General features: G+C 36.0%; 1 protein-coding gene across 3 annotated transcripts in view; it reads right to left on the bottom strand.

The window, feature by feature from the left end:
* Positions 1 to 19,907, bottom strand: part of GPATCH2 (G-patch domain containing 2) — a 164,647-nt gene that overhangs the window by 18,289 nt on the left and 126,451 nt on the right. Inside the window, exon 9 of one of the 3 annotated variants that reach the window (XR_011073675.1) lies at positions 5,344 to 5,562. The exons of the other annotated variants lie outside the window; for them this stretch is intronic. The gene's annotated coding sequence lies outside the window, so the exon portion shown is untranslated. The remainder of the gene's footprint in view (positions 1 to 5,343; positions 5,563 to 19,907) is intronic. 3 annotated transcript variants of the gene reach the window in all.

Here is a 19,907-nt window from a genome sequence, read left to right as displayed (position 1 = left end):
GTAGCTGTTCATTGTGACTATTAAGATGGCTAGTTTCTACTTACACTGTTCTTGCACTAGTTGTATGTAACCGGGGTCTTCTAATTGCTTGAAAAACCATTCTCCCAAGTCCATATCGCCTTTAAAAATTTATTATATTTTTTACACTGTTCAAATTTATTAGGAAGGCCTGTTTACAAAGAGGGTGAAAAACAAATTCCAAGAACAACTCCCTCTTCTAAGCCTTTTTCTCATCTGCTGGACCCCAAATTCCCTTTTGGGTATCTGTCCAGAACGAGTGGAACAGCACATTTTCCTTCAACTCCCCTCCCCCACCCCCAATGTAGCTACATAAAGGAAAAGAGACAAACATTCAAGGAGAATAAAAAAGTTAATAAAGTCAGTACACTGAACCCAAAGACCTGAGCCATAAGAAAAACAGCGAGCTGTATTTCAGTAATTCTATCAAGAATTGACTACCTGCTACAGCACATTGAGAGATCGGGATTATTGATCAGTAAGATTACTCATTTAAGCCTGCCCTCCCCCCTTTCCTTCAGACAGGTGCAACGGAGTTACTACAAATAACACTAAGCAATGTCTACTCCGTTATTTAGTTGTCACTCTTAATGCAAAACAGAGCAGTTATTTTTTTAATTTAAAATCAATGAACGTCTCAAAGGCAGCCTAGTTGCTTGAGCCTAAATGAGTCATTTGTCTTTGCAAAGCAGAACACGTGGATTATTATTCAAGGTGATGGCTGGCAATTTTTGGTTTTTGTTTGTTTTCTTTTTGCTGTGGTGTTTTGAAGAATGACCATACGTTGTCCTATGAACAGACCCAAAGTTGTTAAAAAATGTTAAGGTCCTTTTGTAAGGCACTGTTAGGAAATTACCCATCAGCCCTAGTATATTTGTGTCAGTCAGTGAGAGGCTTTGCTTGGGTGGAAAAGAGGGGAGAAAAGTCAGAACCTGGTAACTTTATAACTACTAACACCTTAAAATACTAGGGGTAAACACACACATATCTTTAAGTGGAAAGGATAAAGAAATAATTTTTTTTTGTTATGGATTTAATAAGCAGTGTCAGCTATGATTTGAAACACTGTTTCCCATTGTACTCATTCTGAAAATTTTCCTATTAAATATTAGAAAGCAGAGCTCAAAGGGAAATCTTCGTTTTGTTCTGCTTTTGAGCCAGACTTCACTTGGTTATCCCGTCATCCTTTTAAATGGGGTGGTGACGGGAAAGTGGGCATTTCATCCAGAGGAAAAAAAAAGTAAAAAACAAACAGATAAAAAAAATCCCAAAAAACCCCACAAAGCAGAGACAAAAAATACTAGGGAGGACCGCCTTGCGTGAGAACCTGTCTTTTGACAAGGGCTGACAAGGTCTGAAGCAGGCGGTGTCAAACACAATAATATTAAAGAGAAGACAAGAGGAACTTGTCTCTTCATTGTATGCGCATTTGGCTTTTCAGAGAATTAGGCCTACTGAAAGCTGCCCCCTGGATAAGATGTGTTCCCGAGCAGCCTCGGACAAGCTGCAGAGAAGAGACAAACAGATGTGACTATGGGCCCTGGCATTTGGCAAGAACGCTCACTGTCAGTTAGAAAAATATAAGCCTGGACAGGGTATCAGCTGCACAGAAATGAAGTGGGTCTGTGGTGTCACTGGAGGAGCAATCGGTGCAAATCCAGCCCTATGTGAACTTTCCCTTCTAGATCCAAATCACCCTCTCTTCCCCTTTATTCCGTGTCAATATGTCTCAACATATTAACTGAACAAGTAAACATCAGTATCTAGCACTTTTCCTTCTGTGCCAATATGCACATATCAAGTACTGTTGAGCATAAATATTTCTTAACTACCAGGATCGCATTAAATCCTTGGTTTTTTTTTTAAACATTTATTTATTTACTTATTTTTGGCTGTGTTGGGTCTTCATTGCTGCGCACGGGCTTTCTCTAGTTGCGGCGTGCGTGGGCTTCTCATTGCGGTGGCTTCTCTTGTTGCGGAGCACAGGCTCTAGGTGCACGGGCTTCAGTAGTTGTGGCACGCGGGCTCAGTAGTTGTGGCTCGCGGGCTCTAGAGCGCAGGCTCAGTAGTTGTGGTGCATGGGCTTAGTTGCTCCGCGGCATGTGGGATCTTCCCGGACCAGGGCTCGAACCCGTGTCCCCTGCATTGGCAGGCGGATTCTTAACCACTGTGCCAGCAGGGAAGCCCTAAATCCTTGTTTTTAATGATGTTTTCTTTCAAAGCCCCTTCTTGTGCATGAAAAACCTTTTGCATTTGGTATTGTTTGTTCACACGCTGATCAGTTGTTGGTTCTGGCGCCTTCTTTCTCTTGTGGCTTTGGTCATGTGGCATCATGTTCTGTCTCAAGCCCATTTCCCCTCGCTTGGGAACAATCCTGACATCAGCAATGGGTAGTTTAAGTTATAACTCAGTGCGCTGAATGCAGTACTTGTGTCCCAGGATTTGGACCCTTGCTTTACTTTGGACATATCCTATCTCGTTATAAACCTTCTGATATCTTAGTTCTTTTAGATTTAGGTCACTGCCTGGACTTCCCCAGATGCTAAAATGCCTCTGGTGACTGGATCTGTCTCTAACGCTGCAGGCTGACTTTCTCCAAGCATCAGCTGCTCCTGGCCCCCATTCCTGTCACCGCCTACCTGCTGGGGCGGTTCTTTACTCTGCGGTTCGATAACCTCCGATTACCTGTTGTCTGAGGCTCCACCCCTTGGATACCGTGATCTGCCTGCCAGGGTGCCGTTCCCCTCAACAGCTTCAGAAGGGTCTGTCCTGTCAATGCCTCTTCCACCTTGTCTGAGAGTTCAAGTCCAGACCTACTTCTTCCCAATCTGCTTTATCCTGCTACATACAGGTATCTGGTGGCTGCTGCCAGAACTAATGTTTCCTGTGTGTTTCCTCTGTGCCAGGTTATATGCCAATAAGCACGTCCCCCATGGAGCTCCCAGCGAGTGTGAGGGGCAGCTGTGTGTCAGGAGGCTCTCGGGGAGCTCAGGGACCAGAGTCACTGCCCCAGCAGCCAAGGACTCTGCAGGGTCCTCAGAGCAGAGCCACTTGGCTGAACTGTAGTGAGCAAGGGGGTGACACGGGGGAGACGGTGGGAGGCTTCAGGTGGTCTGGGAACCTTACGAAAGCATGTGCAAAATGTGCGTATGCATACTTTTTTAGCAAGAAGGTCCATGATTCCTATCTGATTCTGAACCATTAACAGAGACATTAACACCAAACATTATAGACTGATACCAAACTAGTATTCATAATCTAAAATACCTATCTTAAATATTTCTATGGAATATTTAAAATATTCTCTACACATAGACCACCTTTTCTATTTACAGTATCACAAACAATAGAATTTAATAGTGTAAGTTTTAAAAAAAAAAGCCTCCTCCAAATATCTACACTTATCCTATGTTCTACCTAAAAAGCGACCCCCTTCATTCTTCCGTCTCCTCACCCTGCTTTACTTTTCTTCATAGTAACTAAACTAATATTTCCAAATTATAGACCATGCATATGTATTTGTTGAAAGGTATGGAAACTATGCAACGAAAGACTGGTGACGATTATCTCCAGTGTGATGGCATTTGGTGGGAATTTTCTTCTTTATGCCTCTCCTTAATATTGGACTTTATTTTTACAATGAGCATGGGACAAAAAAAAAAAAAAAAACAAACCAAAAAAACAACAAATTATAACTAGATGAATTAGAAAACAGCAAACAAGACGATTAATAAATGTAAGTAGTTTCTGCAGCTGGGGGTATTTCTTTGTCAAAGACATGGTGGAACTTTTCCCACTGTGGAAACTGAGGTGTTAGATGAAACTTTAGGTTCTGTTGGCCTGATCTGCCTGAGTCTCCGACAGAACTTCTTTCCTCTGACGCTGCCATTTCTGTTTTCCCAACTAATTCTCTGAAAAGGCCAACTTACACCATATTTGTCAATGTTTGAGAAGGATTTTAACCAATCTTTGGCATGCTACTTAAACTCCCTTTGCCTCAATTTCCTTACCTTCAAGAATTGGGATTAGATTAGTATTTACCTCAAAGGTTTTTTGAAGATTTTATTTAAAGATCACTGGTGTAAAACATTTGGTACAGTGCCTGCCCACACTAAGCAACTGGTAACTGTTAGCTAATAAATTTACTATTATTGCCATCTCCACTTTACAGATAAGAAGCCCAGGGCACAGAGAAGTGAAGTAATTTACCCAGGATCACACAGTACAGGGGACACAATGGTATAACACAACCAGAAGAATGCCTAGTGTAGAGTGTCAGGAAACAGCCACGAAATAAACACATGACGGTATAAACTCATCACATCTCAACACTATCAATATGCTATAATAAGGATATAAATTAGGGTCATTTCTAAATAACAAGTAGGAAGTTTTTTGATAGTTAATAGGAAAGTTAAATTCTTCCTTAACGTTTGATTCTGCTGGCTTTAAAGGTGTCATAGCACATAAGAATAAAGCACTCATTTTCATTTCAAAAACTCATTAAAAACCCACAAGCCTCCTGTGAGTCTGAAACCCACTGACTTTCTCAGATCAGCCCACTGCCACAGATTTTTCTCTTGGCCACCACTCGGTACTTCCCACTTCAAAGCTGACTTGCTTCTCCACCGGTGTGTTCCATGCTTTATCTAAAGCCCCGAGGGTCTGTGCCTGCCTCCCATATTTGTTTAATTCCTTCTGATTTTGTTTTAAGGAATTGTCAGTCGCCAAGTCCATGCATACATGCTAACACACGAGCAGTGTGTTCTACCCACTAGAAAAAGCTTCCTTGCTGTGTTTCCTAATTCCGCCATCTTTGAGAGCCTGCCCTTTCTCCCTTCAAAGTTCTCCCAGCGCATTTAGATGTAAATGTTCTTTCTTTTCTTCAAACTTTACTAAGCTCATTATCTTTCCAAGTGCCTTTTCTTTATATTTCTTACCAATCTGTGCATATCTCTGTCATTAAACTTGTCCTACTGTATTGTCCTCAAGTTGCTGTCAGATTAGAGTGGATTGTCAGTTAAATATATGCTGGAAACAATTTGAGGCCAAGCACCATGTCTAATTCACAGAAGCTAGTTGTGCCTCTCATCTATGAGCAAAACAGTAAATATTTATTGAACTAAAACAAGTCAAACTACGGTAACAACTGTTGCCTCCACGTTCCACTTGGCAATCAATCATGCATTTTCTAGGATAACGCTTTCTTGAACTGTTATTTAAATTCACTCAAAAATACTCATTTAACAATTAACAAAACTTGACTATGAATCATGTATTTTACTAGACGCTAAACGAAACACAAAGAAGAATAAGAGCTCCTACCATTGAGGGGCTCATGGCCTAACGCAGGAGACACACATGAATGAGAAATTACTATACGATGTAATAAATCCACACAGTTATAGCAGCAGGCCACCGCTTTGTGGAAATGGATGAAAAATTCATTTCGCCTGAGTTCAAATTTTGATATTGTCTCTCCAGGCAGAATCTAAGATATTTGAGGCATCTTGGAGTATTCTTTTATTCTTCACACCATAGTACCTAGGAAAAATAGGCACTTAGTAAACTGATATTGACTTAATTTACTTGATTCCTAGCTATAACTATACATTTCTGGAATCTGATTATCATTGATATTCAGTATAGAGTTTCAACAATAAGTTTATTCTAATTTCCTTAAAAAATGATAAAGCTAGTATTGACTCTTAGGAGACATAAAAAATTACTCAAAATAAATATGATTCTTTTGGATATCTCTATTAAATGCAAGAAGATATGTGTCTACATTTAAAAAATTGGGATGTTGGTCCTGATAACATCTTGTATCTTACATAAAAGAACCATCAGATCAGACTACAGATGCATATATAATCCCACATTCTCTCTCTGATCAGACACTATGAAATGTTTCCCAGGATGGTATTTGGTATTGTTGCCATTTATAACTATTAATAAAATTATGGTATTCCTAATATTCTTAACTTTTTAAAGTGAAGTCCATGCATTATTCATTTTCATATCCACTTCATTCAGTGCAGTATATAATATTTGAATATATTTGTCGAATTGACTTTTTACATATTGTCCTATTTGATAATTTCTGACTCTAAACCCAGCTTTAAATTCAGTAGCATTTTGGAACAAAAGTGCTGAGTTTCTCTCCTTTACCAGCTTCAGGGAATAATGGGGTTAAAAGGGCAGGACAGAAAATATATTTTATTATCTTAAAAAATTATTTTGAATACATGTTGGTTTCTTAAGTCTTAGAATTTATTATCTAAATTACCAGGAACATCCAAGCTTATTGACTGTCAGCTATATATGGGGTATTATGCTAAACATTTTCACATACTGCCTTGTTTAATCCTCACAAAAACCCAGGTCTGAGGAACCTGAGGTCCAGAGAAACTGATACTTGTCAAAGATCACATAAACAGAATGTAAAGTTCTCATATTTGAACCAAGGAACACTTGCCTCGAAAGAATCATTTTTCCCCTATACCATAGTACCTCATTCAACTTAGTTATTATACTCCATTTAATAAACATCTACTGAAAATGTAATGCATGCCATGCCCTATGCCATAAAACAGGATCGAGAAATAAAAAAGATATGGCTTTCATCTGGTAGGGGTTAAAGTTATGTGGGAAAATGATTTCAACTCAATATTCAAAGAGAATTCCAAGCAGGTATGTAAGGCATTCTAGTCCCCTAGCTGAGAGAACACATCTGAAGAGGCACAAATGCCCTGAGGTGCACACATGACACGCTGTATCTGGGGCTCTGTAAGCAATTCAATATGGTGGGAGCTGGACCCTATAAAGGAGTGGGAGGAGAGGACATCCCCTTGTAGCATCAAGTGTTAAGAAATTCAATGAATCTGTCCATTCACAATTATTTTAAATTCTCTAGAAAAAAAAGAATGAAGCTGCCTGTTTGACTGAATTAACCAGTTTGTCAACTACATTGATGATTAAATTCAATGGAAAAATGCCTGACCATAATTGTTTGTAGATATAATTCTGGATTTCATTGCAGCTGTAGTCAGAAATTTACTGCTCTAATGAAGAGATGGAATCAAATGTAGATCCATTTCCAAGGCAGCTCTTGAAGTTGAGAGGTTTTGCTCATTCAATAGAGTCTACAATTCACTCGCATGACTGAGTTGGCAGATACAGGCTTAAGACTGAGCTCAGCTTTGACTTCTGTAAAGTGTCCATGACTTTGCTTGTTGAGAGGGGACTTAAAGTGATGTCATAATTCTATATGCTGTAATGGGCATCTGCTGAGTATGAATACTGAAAAGCAAAGGAAAATATGGTTGCCACTTTTATCTCCATAATGAGGAGGTAATAAAAACTGGTTATTTTAATAACGGGCCAGAATGTCTTAAACTTCTGAACGATGTAAGGAGTTACTTCTACTTTAGAATATGTCAGACAGCATTACCATTTAATATAAACTTACTTGAATTTAGGTTAAATTATTGCTTATTGATGGAATTCAGTTGGGATGCTATGACCCAGTTAAAATGCCACCTCCTTTATGCAGCCTCTTCTGATTGCCATTGCCAGAATAATTTCTCACTCCTTGGAGAAAACAATGTTTTCTACCTTAAACTAAAGCTATATATGTACATGAACTAATCCTCTAACCAGACTGTATATTCCTTGAAGGCAGTTGGGTCCATATCTGTTTTATTTTTTAAAGTAAATTTCCCTTGGCTCTTACAAGCCTTGCCAATTTAGGTACTTAGTAAATAGTTGTTGAATGAAATTTAACAAGGCACGCCAGAGTTTTTAGAGTAACTTGTCTTTATGATAATCAGTATTTTTATTGAGGTTCCAATTTCTATAATAAGGAAATGTTTACTTATGGAAATAGAAAACCACAAGACTTATTTGGTTCATATCTTGGGCTTCGGGATATAAATATCTGCAAAATAAAGCTTTTACATGTAAACCAGCTTTTAAAGTATATGCAGGTACCTTGATGGTAAAGTGTTTCCCTTTCTACGTAATTTTGCATTTCACTAAGTGTAACTTTGTGAAAGGAATGCCTTCAGTTACTCCTCTTCCATGATAGCTTTTGGCAGATGAATGAACATCACGTACATAAAATTTCTGCAGACTTGTTAGTAAATGTTTGCTAGACTGTGAAATATACTGTAATAGCTAGGTAAGGTAACAGGAAGCTTGTGATGACTACAGGAACACTAATATTCAATAATTAGGAGGAAGAGTACTTCAGGATTCTCCTCATTCAATCCAATTGAAACACTTGCAAAGCTGGAGTGCCTTAGCTTATATTCAGGATTAGTTTTGCCATCAAGATCTTAGAACCAAACATCCTTTATAATTTTGGTAAACCAGGTCTATTACTCTCTGTATCTGGGAGGTCTATTGCCTTTAAATGTCCATGAAGAAACAGTATACAGAAATTAAATGTCAAATATAAACTCTTTCCTCTTTTTTCATTTACATAATGAATTTCTTTGGAAAACCATGGAAGCCTCTACATTTTTTAATTTTCAGAAAACAAATGCCAAATGATCAAATAAAAATCATATTAGCTGCAATCAGTCAAAATGTCACTTTATTTTTGCTAAGTAATGTATAAGTAATCTAAATAACGTTTAAAAATTACTATTTCAGAAGAGTTAATGGTTTTTCTTTACTAGATTTGAGAAAACGGTCAAGTTAATTTTTATACTCCTTAGAACTAAGACTTGGAAAATAAAAAGGACACTGCTGTATAAATTATCTACCATTTGACCTGGGAAAGTTATTTAACTCCTCTCTCTGTTTCCTCATATGTAAAATGAGGATAATAAGAATCTCTACCTCATAGGGTAATTTTGGAAATTAAATGAGTTAAAATAAAATACAGTTTTCCCTCAGTATCCGCAAGTTCTGCATCTGTGGATTCAACCAACCTTGGATCAAAAATATTTGGAAAAAAAAAATTCTAGAAAGTCCCCAAAAGCAAAACCTGAATTTTCTGTGTGCCAGCAACTACTTACATAGCACTTACATTGTATTGGGTATTATAAGTAATCTACAGATGATTTAAAGTATAAGGGAGGATATGTGTAGGTTATATACAAATACTATACCATTTTATATATGGGAATATACCATTTTATATATGGGAATTGAGCATTTGTGGATTTTGGTATTCATGGGGGAGGGGGTCTTAGAACCAATCCCCTGTGGATATTGAGGTACTACTACACATCATTAACACAGTAAATTTTATGGTACTAACTATTATATGAACTGGTATATAGTGTTCAAGGCAAAGAGTAATTGGAGATGATGCTGGAATAGTAAGAGCAGTAAGACCAAGAAAGGCCTTGCAAACCATGTTTAGGACTTGATCCTAAGGGCAATGGGAAGCCATTAAGAATTTTTAAGAACACTCAAATACATATGGGATTTCCAAATGCCATTCTGGCTGGGCTGTGGGGAATGAATGAAGGGGACACGAGTGAGAGACTGAAAGGAGTAAAGGATAGTGCCTAGGGTTTCCTGACCAGGATATCAAATCCTGGTTCCACACATATCACCTGGCCCAGTGCCTTTTATTCACTTGGCACAAAAAGTCCTTAAAGGTGTGTGGAAATTGTGCACAAACATCATTTTTTTCTTAATATTTATTTATTTAATACTTATTTTGGCTGCGCCAGGTCTTAGTTGTGGCATGCGGGATCTTTTAGTTGCGGCAGGCAGCCTTTTTAGTTGCAGCATGTTCACTCTTAGTTGTGGCATGCATGTGGGATCTAGTTCTCTGACCAGGGATCGAACCTGGGCCCCCTGCACTGGGAGCATGGAGTCTTACCCAGTGGACCACCAGGGAAGTCCCTGAACATCATTTTTCAAAAGAAACATAAGCAATATCATACTAAAAGACTAGAAAACCATGACATGCTCATTGTATCAGTAGAGAAATGTAAACCTGACCACTTACTCTAATCACTTATTTTGCCACTTAAATATAGGCATGTTATGTAGAAGTCCTGGATTCCTGTAATTCTAAAAAAAAGTCATAACTAGAGTATTCTGAGAACATGGTGGCAGTGACACTGTGGTTTTTGAATCCACATAATAACATGTAGGATAACCCAAAACGCTTGGACAACAATTACTAGCCAGAGAGATGACAGCATTCAGAAAATAACAGAAATAAAAGGGGAAAAAAAATTACTTCAGAAATGAAACTGAACTAGGACACAAGAGTAAATAAATATGATGAAGAAGTAGAAGATAAGAACATAATGAAAAATGGAAAATGCAAAGGATAAAAATGTTAAAAATAAAAAAGATTTGAGAGAAAGTGATAGCTACAGAAGATAGGCAAGGAGATCCAATATATGTATGATAGAAAATGTTGAAACAAAACCAAAGCAATGAAACAAAATAAAAATGAAAAATTATAATTGGAGAAAATCTTGAAATTTATTTTAAAAGTAATAAAACTACCACTGAAAGAGCCTACTTCATCCTTAGGAAAAACACATAGAATGACCAACATCAGCATATAGTCTAGTCAGACCCTTGGGTTTTAAAGAAAAGAAAAACATATACTGAGCATCTGGGCAACACCAAATCACTTATATGTGAGAGAAAAATCAGACTGTATCACACACAAAACAACATTTTACATAGACAATGGACTAACATATTTGAAACAGTTAAGGAAAGAAAATATGAGCCATGGATTGTATATCTGGCCAAAGTGACCTTTAAATATACAGGGTCTGGACAAACCATTAATAATATGCAGGGACTCAGGGAATATTGTTCCCATGAGACCTGCCGGAGGAACCAACCAGAGAATAAACCTCAGACAACAGAAAGAACAGAGACGCACTGACTTCAGATAAGACAGGGATCATTAAAAACATATTTATTCATAGAATTAAAACTAAATGAACTGAATTAAAACTAAAACTAGAACTGAAACTAAGGAGACGGTATAGTATCGAATGGCTATATGCTTCAGTATTGAATGGCTATATGCTTCAGCACTGAATGGCTATATGACTAGACTAAGGAGACAGTATAGTATTGAATGGCTATATGATTCAGACTGTAATACTACAGTGTAGTATTGAATGGCTATATGCTTCAGACTATATGTATGCTACACACATACGTATAGTACAACTACCTAAAAATGGAAAGAAATGAAAGCTATATAGGAAAAATAGAATAAATTTGCTGACCGTCCTGTAGGTATTAGCAGAGAAATAATTAACTTCAAAACAAATGTGTGGGAGAGGGATGAGAAGGGCAAAGAGGTTCCTAGCTTATTTCAATACTGCTCAGAGCAGAGAACCAACTGCAAATAGCCCCCCACCCTCAAAAGGGAAAGGGGACTAAGGCTGTTATATAAAAGTATTAAAATAAAGGTAATTATTACAAAAAATAAGTCTTCCTAAAAATCAAACGGTATACTAGAGTGAGAGTGAGAGAAAAAGAAATGGAAAAATAGGGAGAGAAAGATATATCTGCTTATCTTAAAAATAGAAAAAAAAAAGCCAATGGAAGGGTAAACCATAAACAAAACAAAACAAAGCAATAGCTACCTATATGACGGGGGGAGGGGAACAAGTGGTGAGGACTGAATAGAAGTTAGACTTCTTTGAAAGTAATTTCTCGAGGAGATTTGATTGTGGAAACTGTAACTATTTTTATATTATTATAAAACAAATAAAATTTTAAAAAGCAGTCTCTGAAAACTAAAATGAAACTAATGAACCTGACTATGGATTAGTATATCTATACACAGAAACTATTTCAGGTGACTTTAAAACACAGGAATTTGTGCATTCCTTGTGAAATACAGACGAAGTACAAAAAGACTAGAAAAAGGGAAAAACTTAAACTATTTTCAGTAATTATTTGATCAGTGGTCACGACGGTATGGTGATTCTGAGACTATTGTGTATGTATGGTGGGATCAATAAAATGGACAATTATTATGCTGTCACCAGAGGTAATATTTTTTATGTTGAAAAAAGACAGATGAAAGCCAATGATGGAAAATACAAAAACAATGAAGTCTCGAATTTGAACTGGAACTATCAGTATGAGCTAATTTGTTAAAAAAAAAAAGTCTAAGTATTTCGCTAAAAAGGCCTCGAAATAATGACACCCCTAATATGCGGATTGTGGGTTCTAAAATTATTTCTCAGTAAACGAATCAGCACTTCTTAAAGAAATGGCTGATTCTTGGTCTAGGCCAGAAAAGGTCCAAGGTAGCCTTGGAAATATAAACATACCAGAAAGCAAGGAAGAAAGCAAAGTCTCGTAGCAAGGAAACAGACTCAGGAACCCATTTAAATAATCTCCCATTGCCCAAAGATGGGCCAATTTTAACACCAATTAGGATGATAACAAATGGATTGAAACACATGGGATCTGTTTAAATCAATGAGTTAAAAAAAAAATAGAATAAAATTTCACCAGTCACCTCCGGAAAGTGTAAGGAATCAATTAATTTTGAAAACTGATGGCTAAAGGAAAAGGAGCAAGTATTTATCTTGCTTTACCTACATGATCTGTACCTCAGAGTAATCAAGTATTTGAAGGGGCTAAGTTTGAAACAGAAGTAATCTAATTAATGAACCAAAGTGAGAGGACAGAATTAACATATCACCGTTCCGTGACCCTTAGTGAATGAATTGGGGTAACCATCTTTATGGCTAATAAATCACAGAAAGAGATGTGGAAGGGAGAGAAGTCTAGGCCACCACCTCTGGAACAGTTTTGCCAAAACAAAACAACAAAACTTAACCTGAATCAAATCAATTCTCTAGCTCGAAATACCCACTGCAGAAAACTCAAGGGACAGAGGAATAGGTTAAATGACACCATGTGGATAAAATCAGCAACATTCCTCAGATGTGGGAAACTTTATAGGACAAACAATCTGACTTCCTTTTCTTCTTCTTTTTTTGTTTTTTGCCACACCACATGGTGTGCGGTATCTTAGTTTCCTGACCAGGAGTCGAACCTGCTAATCTGATGTCTTCAAACAAAAAATTTCAAGGAAAAAACAAAGGGGGAGGAGGGCCTATAAATCAATGGGAACTTGAGATATATATATATATGTCAACCAATTTTAACAGATAGATCTCATTTGGATCCCAATTTAAACAATGTATAAGACAAAAGATTATGAAATTGGAGACATCTGAGTATCAGCTGCAATTAAACACACATATACATATACATTCATATATATTAAAGAATTATTGCTTTTTTAATAGATGTGATAATGGTATGGTGTTTTTTTTTCCTTAAGAGACTTATTTTTTAGAGAAACATACTGATATATTTCAGTCGAAGTAAGATATAGATGAAACAAGTTTGGCCACATGTAATTACCTAAGACAGTTTTGACAGCTGCAGTTTTGAGCTTATATTTTTCTCTGTATTTCTGCTTATGATGACATTTTCCATAATAAAATATTGTTAAAAACTGCTTTTACCATCCTGACATTGCAAGTGAAAAGGCATCTTTTCAACTCTTAAGACTGCCAGTATGAAGCCATTATAGGTTTTTTTCATATCTTAGTGAGACTCTCCGTAATTTTAAAGTGATCAAATCTGAAATTAAATGAAGTTATCCATGAAGTCCATGTCATCTAGTCTGTATACATCCCTGGACTATAAATTGATATAAAAAGATTACAGAAATCCCTACCTGAGGTTTATTGTCCTTAGAAAGGATAATGCATAGTTTTTATTCCATCTTTCTAATTAGTAATTTAAGCATATGTTCAGCATTTAATTCTAAATGTTTGCCTTTTCCCCAAGCTCGAAGACAGCTGTCCAAGATTTGAATGCCAGAAAACATTTAAATATCAACATCTGTTGAATTATGTTAATTTAGTGTAATATAATTGGGCATGAGTTGGAATTGATCAGAAGTATATGAAATAAACAAAAGATAAGTTCCCAACAATGTCTTAGTATACAAACAAATCACTACGGGGTGATGAAAAAATATTTCTAAGGAGAAAGGGCAAGGAAAAATACTGATTATGAAGAAATTGATTCTTTTAAATACATAGCTCTAACTGTATGGGACATGATTTTGTGATATTTGAACTTATTTTTAAATTGGCTCAGAAGTGAAAGATAATTAAAATTAGCTAAAACAAGTGATAGTTAATAGTTTAATATTTGAATATATTTATAACTTATTAAGTGAAACATTAAAACATTCTAATTACTTATATATTCATTAAATTTTTTAGATTGCAGATGATTCCTGTTATGTTATAAACAGTTACATACCTCAAAATTTAAGAGCTGATGTAACTTCTGTTCTACAGACATAAAATAGTATTTTAAACCAAAAGAGTTTTCCATGTGGCAGATGGATTTATTAGGTTTATTCTGGGGACGGGAAGGTACAAATTATCAAGTAGTGGCCTTGTTTATTGTATTGCTGATTTAAAATATTCATTTTTATATCAATTCTTTTACTAATAAGTTAGGTATGCTTGTTGTTTTGGGAAGTATTCTGGCGCATATACACATTGAATGAACAGATCCCTGAATGCCCCTGTAATGAAATTCTAATGCAGGCAGCAGCAGCAATACAAGCTGTTGTGATGTGGCCCTGCAGGTGTGCTGTCACCATTTCCTAGGGGAACCATCTCTGGGAGTTAAAGGTTAGTTCCGTGTCCATGCCCATTTAATCACAGGACCAATTTGGGGAGTGCCAACTGTGAAACAGACACCAGTCTGTAAGGAAGTGGACTTCAGAAGACAAATTTATTTCAGCTACAGGTCACTGGAACAGCTTTCATATGCTAACTATTCTTTCTTTATTATTAGTGACCATGGCCAAATTCAACTGCTGTTCCAGAGGTGAGAGGCTGTGCATACTTTTAGTCATTTGAAAATATCTAGTTCATCTATCAGATTTCAAGAAAAAGGGGAAACAGTAATGAAATGTTTCACCACGGAGTACTTGATTGCTTTTTTACTTACCACACACTGGACATATATATTTCAAATGGCAAATCCCCCCTTTTTCTTTTCTGTGTGGGTTATTCACATTAAACTGAAAAGCAATCTCTCAAAATTCTAATTGGCTGATAATTACTTTTATTTAGTGTAATCACAATTTAAAATAACTCTCTATAATCATTAGTTTAAAATTTTGGCAAGGAAGCTTAGAATTTCAGGATGCCAAAAGGACAGGAGGCAGAATTGACTTTCTGAGAACAGTGCCTTTTTTAAATACAATAATTTGGTTATATAGAGTACAACAGATTAATTAAATTCCTTGGAAAGCACTTATGTTGCATATGTGGTATGTTTCCAATTATTCTACTCTAAATACTTCTATACCTAAAAGTTATTCAAATTTTTTTTTTTTTAAATTTTTTTTTTTTCTTACAATTATATGACTGAGGTCCCTGTATTCTTTTTTTTTTTCTTTTTTAACGTTTCCTTAATTAATTTATTTATTTATATTTATTTTTGGCTGTGTTGGGTCTTCGTTTCTGTGCCAGGGCTTTCTCCAGTTGCGGCGAGCGGGGGCCACTCTTCATCGCGGTGTGCGGGCCTCTCTCTGTCACGGCCTCTCCCGTTGCGGAGCACAGGCTCCAGACGCGCAGGCTCAGTAGTTGTGGCTCACAGGCTTAGTTGCTCCGCGGCATGTGGGATCTTCCCAGACCAGGGCTCGAACCCATGTCCCCTGCATTGGCAGGCGGATTCTTAACCACTGCGCCACCAGGGAAGCCCCAAATTTTTAAAAAATTAGAACACGTGCAATTAAATGTATTCCAGTTAAATAAATATGGAATGCATACATTCTAATTAAAGGGAATGTGTGAATACTTCCTAGTTGTTCATTCACACATACAGAAGAATGAATTAAAATAATCTAAAAGATACTTTTCTATCTGGAGGATTGAGTAAATGTTTTTAGAACAATAAAATTTAATGCTAATTTTAGATTTGGAAAAAGAAAAATAATAAAGGGCTAGAAATTTTATTTTGAAAATTAGTATTTTAAAAGCAGTTTCAAGCCATTATTTTGGAATATAAAGTACACAGAATATAAAATGTTGAGTGATATAACTTGCTTTAAAATATGGTGTTGAACCATTAGTTTTAACATGACAAAAGAGAATTTGTTTTAAATTAAATCTTTACTAATGTAGGATAAGTAAGTCTCATTTTAAATAATTAAAATAAAGCATCACTTACTTTTGCTGATACACTTAATTTTGTTGATACATTTCTGTGAAAAGCAACACGAGCCAAATATAGTCCATGTCATTAACCAGTACTCTAATGAACAGTTATCCCAATTTATTAACAGCTGCTCAAAAATGTAGTAATTAATAGTTTCATTTATTTTTGGCAAACTTGCAAAATGACAAATAGTTTTGTATCTGTTGCAAATTAGGTCTCCTTTCCAAATAACAGATGACACTATGGGGAAGACTGAGCAAACCGAATCCTTGAACATCTTTGGATCTTTAGAAGATCAAATAAAGAACAGCTGTAATTCTATCTGTTACATCTGCAACAAAATACAGTGACTTGTATCGTCACGTGAAAACAAATATGCTCTGTATTAATGTCAATAGGAATGTTCTTTCTAACCTGATGGAAGAAGGTTGACATGAATGTGTGTGTGTGTGTGTGTGTGTGTGTGTATGTGAATGTGATGGGATTTGTTTTGATCCTCTGATTAAATCTATTGCCATTTTTTTCATTTTAGAAGATTCTTTTTACTACTAATCAGGCAAGAAAGTGACAGCAAAGGAAAAAAAAAAAGTTTATTTTTTCCCTCCTTTTATTTATTAATTGATCACACAAGAAATTAGAGCACACAGCATCCAGGGATTTTCAAGTCATTTGACACTAGTACATGAAAAATGTAATGCTTGTAAGAACTAAGTAAAAGTGAATTAACAAACATATGTTTCTGAAAGATATTTTAAAATAGTAAGTCAAATTTAATAATATTGGCAATAAAATGTTTTTACTCGATTGCAAATTACATATCAGACTGCCAGATAATTTAGCCTTGGTGCTTCACAAGAGTAAATGTAAATGGCAAAAATCATGTAAGTAAGGAAGCAGGGCAAATTAAAAAAAAAAGGAAGATGCCAGATCTGACATGATCTACTATCAATCTTTTTGTATGGATTCTTAGAATGATAAAGACTAATCTTTAACATAAAAATGTGTTTAAAAAAGCAAGATCTTTTCAAGAATAGTACATCACTCAGTGTCAGGCATTGCTTCATGCATGCTTTACTGACTTTCAATTGGGAAGGCTATATTGAACTTTCTGGTACTAATCAAAGGTTATCATATGGGAAACAATGTGAAATTATTTAATTGTAATTTTAAATGAGGTGAAGGGAGAGAAAAAGATTTTTCTAATTTTGAGAAGTATAAAATCTGAATACTGAAATAAAAATTAAAGGGTTTGAATAGCAAGTCTGGAATTTAAGAGAAAGATACAGGTTAAAGAATAACTCTAGATGTCACCAGTATTTCTATAAAACACTCAGGTGCATTGTCTCAATGTTTAGTTGAGTGTGTGTGTGTGTGTGTGTGTGTGTGTGTATGTTCCACTTTGGCTAATAATCTATTGCATGCCAACGATCACTCAAAAACCATGCCTGTTAATTATTAAATATTGACAGTGACAGGTAATACGTAGTGGTTTTTAAAAATAACAAATGTACATGCTTTCATGCATTTATACATTGAAAGACCTTTGTGTTTTCCTGAGTTTATTTATGCTTTCAAAGGTTTAAAGGTATGTAAAAATGAGAGAATAGCATGAACAAACTCTAGACATGCATTTCATATTAGGGGAGAGATAGTACACAGTAAAACTAAGAAGAAACTTCATAATAGGAAAATGGACAGAGAACACTGAAGAAATGGAAGAATGATTGGAAAATAAAACCCCGCAGACTAATCAAAAAGAATTATCAGATGGGAATAACCAATAAGATATAAACAACACAGGAATGTAAGACAGGAAACATGTAACTTCAAGCACCACCGCAATGTAAAATCTTGGGAGAACACATCAAATGAATATGTGAGGATAGTGTCTTGATGAAAAATGTTCACACCACTCAATATCTGACACACCTAGTCTATGATATGGGCTCCCCACGGAGAATAAAAATGAAGCAACAAACCAAAAGAAAGATGTATAAGACCAGTATCACTAGAACCACTTAGATCAAATTATACCTCTGTTAATAATCAGTATTTGTTTAAATTAGTTTACATTATACCTATCTTTTTTTACCTTTTTTTTTTAAGGCTTTCTTTTTTACCTTTTTTTACCTTTTTGAATCAGTCAAAAGTTTGATTATAGGGCCCACGAAGTATCATATCATAAAAGTATGAGAATGTTAATTATGTTTAGAATAAACATATGAACAAATACAATGCATTAATATTTCAGGAATAACTATCTGCATATGATGGAATGGCATGTGATGACGAGCACTGTTGATGGTGAATGAAGCTTGGGAGGAGATGTTTGCAGAATGAGGAGCAAGGTAGGAAATCCAAAGGAACGATGCCCTTTCAGGAGGCGGAAGTGTAGGAAACCTTGAAAAACAGAGTCCGTTATGGATGAGAACTTCCTGAGGGAATTGACTGAAAATTATTAAAGCGGGTTATGTGTTTAAAGGAGAACTTCAGGTTGTTACCTCCTTGGTACTGTTAGACATAAATCAGTCTAAAAGTTGGAAAAGAGACAATTCTCCTGCACCCATCATTGATTTAAAGAGCCTAGATGAACATGAAAGTAGATGTGGCAAAAAAAGGAGAAATGCCATAAATTGGACACCCAGAAAACTGCCAAACTGCACTACAGTCAGTGGCATTGGTAAATATGTCCCTAAAACCCTTTTATGGAGATCTTGAAAATTCCCCCAGGGGCCTGAGGGTAAGACGTACTACCTTCCAGAGGTTAAAGCCATAACTGCAGTGCCCTTTATTCATTCAGAGCTTCAGTGAGGAACGCCCACCTTAAGAGTGTGCTGTACTCATGCACTTCAAAATCTCAGCTTTGAGTCATTAACAGCAGACCACTTGTGCACTTACCTTTTCTTATCTGCCTGGTATATTTTGGGAGTAAATGGTCCTAAAATTGATTGATTCAATGAATTACAGTTCTCTTCTCTAACCTTTATATTTTTCTACAAGTTGAAAAAGGGAAGTGCAGTCACTCATACCCAAAAGGGGTAAGGAAAGTCAAGCCAATATTAAAAATACTAAGGAAGAAAATGGCTTCAAGGGAGGAACACAGAAAAATGCACACAAATGAAGAAGATGAAGAATTTTCATGCTGCACTCAATGTTGTAACAAAATTTAAGCTTGAGTCTTTCCTTGTGTTTATTTCACCTTTACAGGTTGCCTCATGCCTAACACAACTGATACCCTCACAGAGACAAGAAAATACACCACATTCACCAAACAGGACAAAGAGGATGTAGAAAAGGAATGTTGAAAGAAACAAAGTGAGCTCTTGGAAATGCAATGTATTAGAGAATTTTTTAAATCCACAAAACATTTGGGACATAACCATTAATAAAACTGCCCAGAAATCTTTGAAGACAACAATATAGAAAAGTTAAAAAAAAACTGGAGGATCATTTGAGGGTGCTCCAACATCCAAATAATAGGACAACAGAGGAAATGGCAACCACTGGAAATTACTGGAGAAATGTCTTCAAAATCCTGAGGCAAAATTGTTTCCAAAGTAGAATTCAATTCCCAGCTAAATCAATCAATGTGAGACTAGAATAAAGACATTTTCAGAGATGCAGAGTCTCACAAATGTAACCACACCTGTTCTCTTTCT

Source organism: Eschrichtius robustus, chromosome 3 (assembly GCF_028021215.1).
Source record: "Eschrichtius robustus isolate mEscRob2 chromosome 3, mEscRob2.pri, whole genome shotgun sequence".
NCBI lineage: Eukaryota > Metazoa > Chordata > Mammalia > Artiodactyla > Eschrichtiidae > Eschrichtius > Eschrichtius robustus.
The sequence above is the reverse complement of the archived record's forward strand: the minus strand, read 5'-3'. Positions and strand labels throughout refer to the sequence as shown.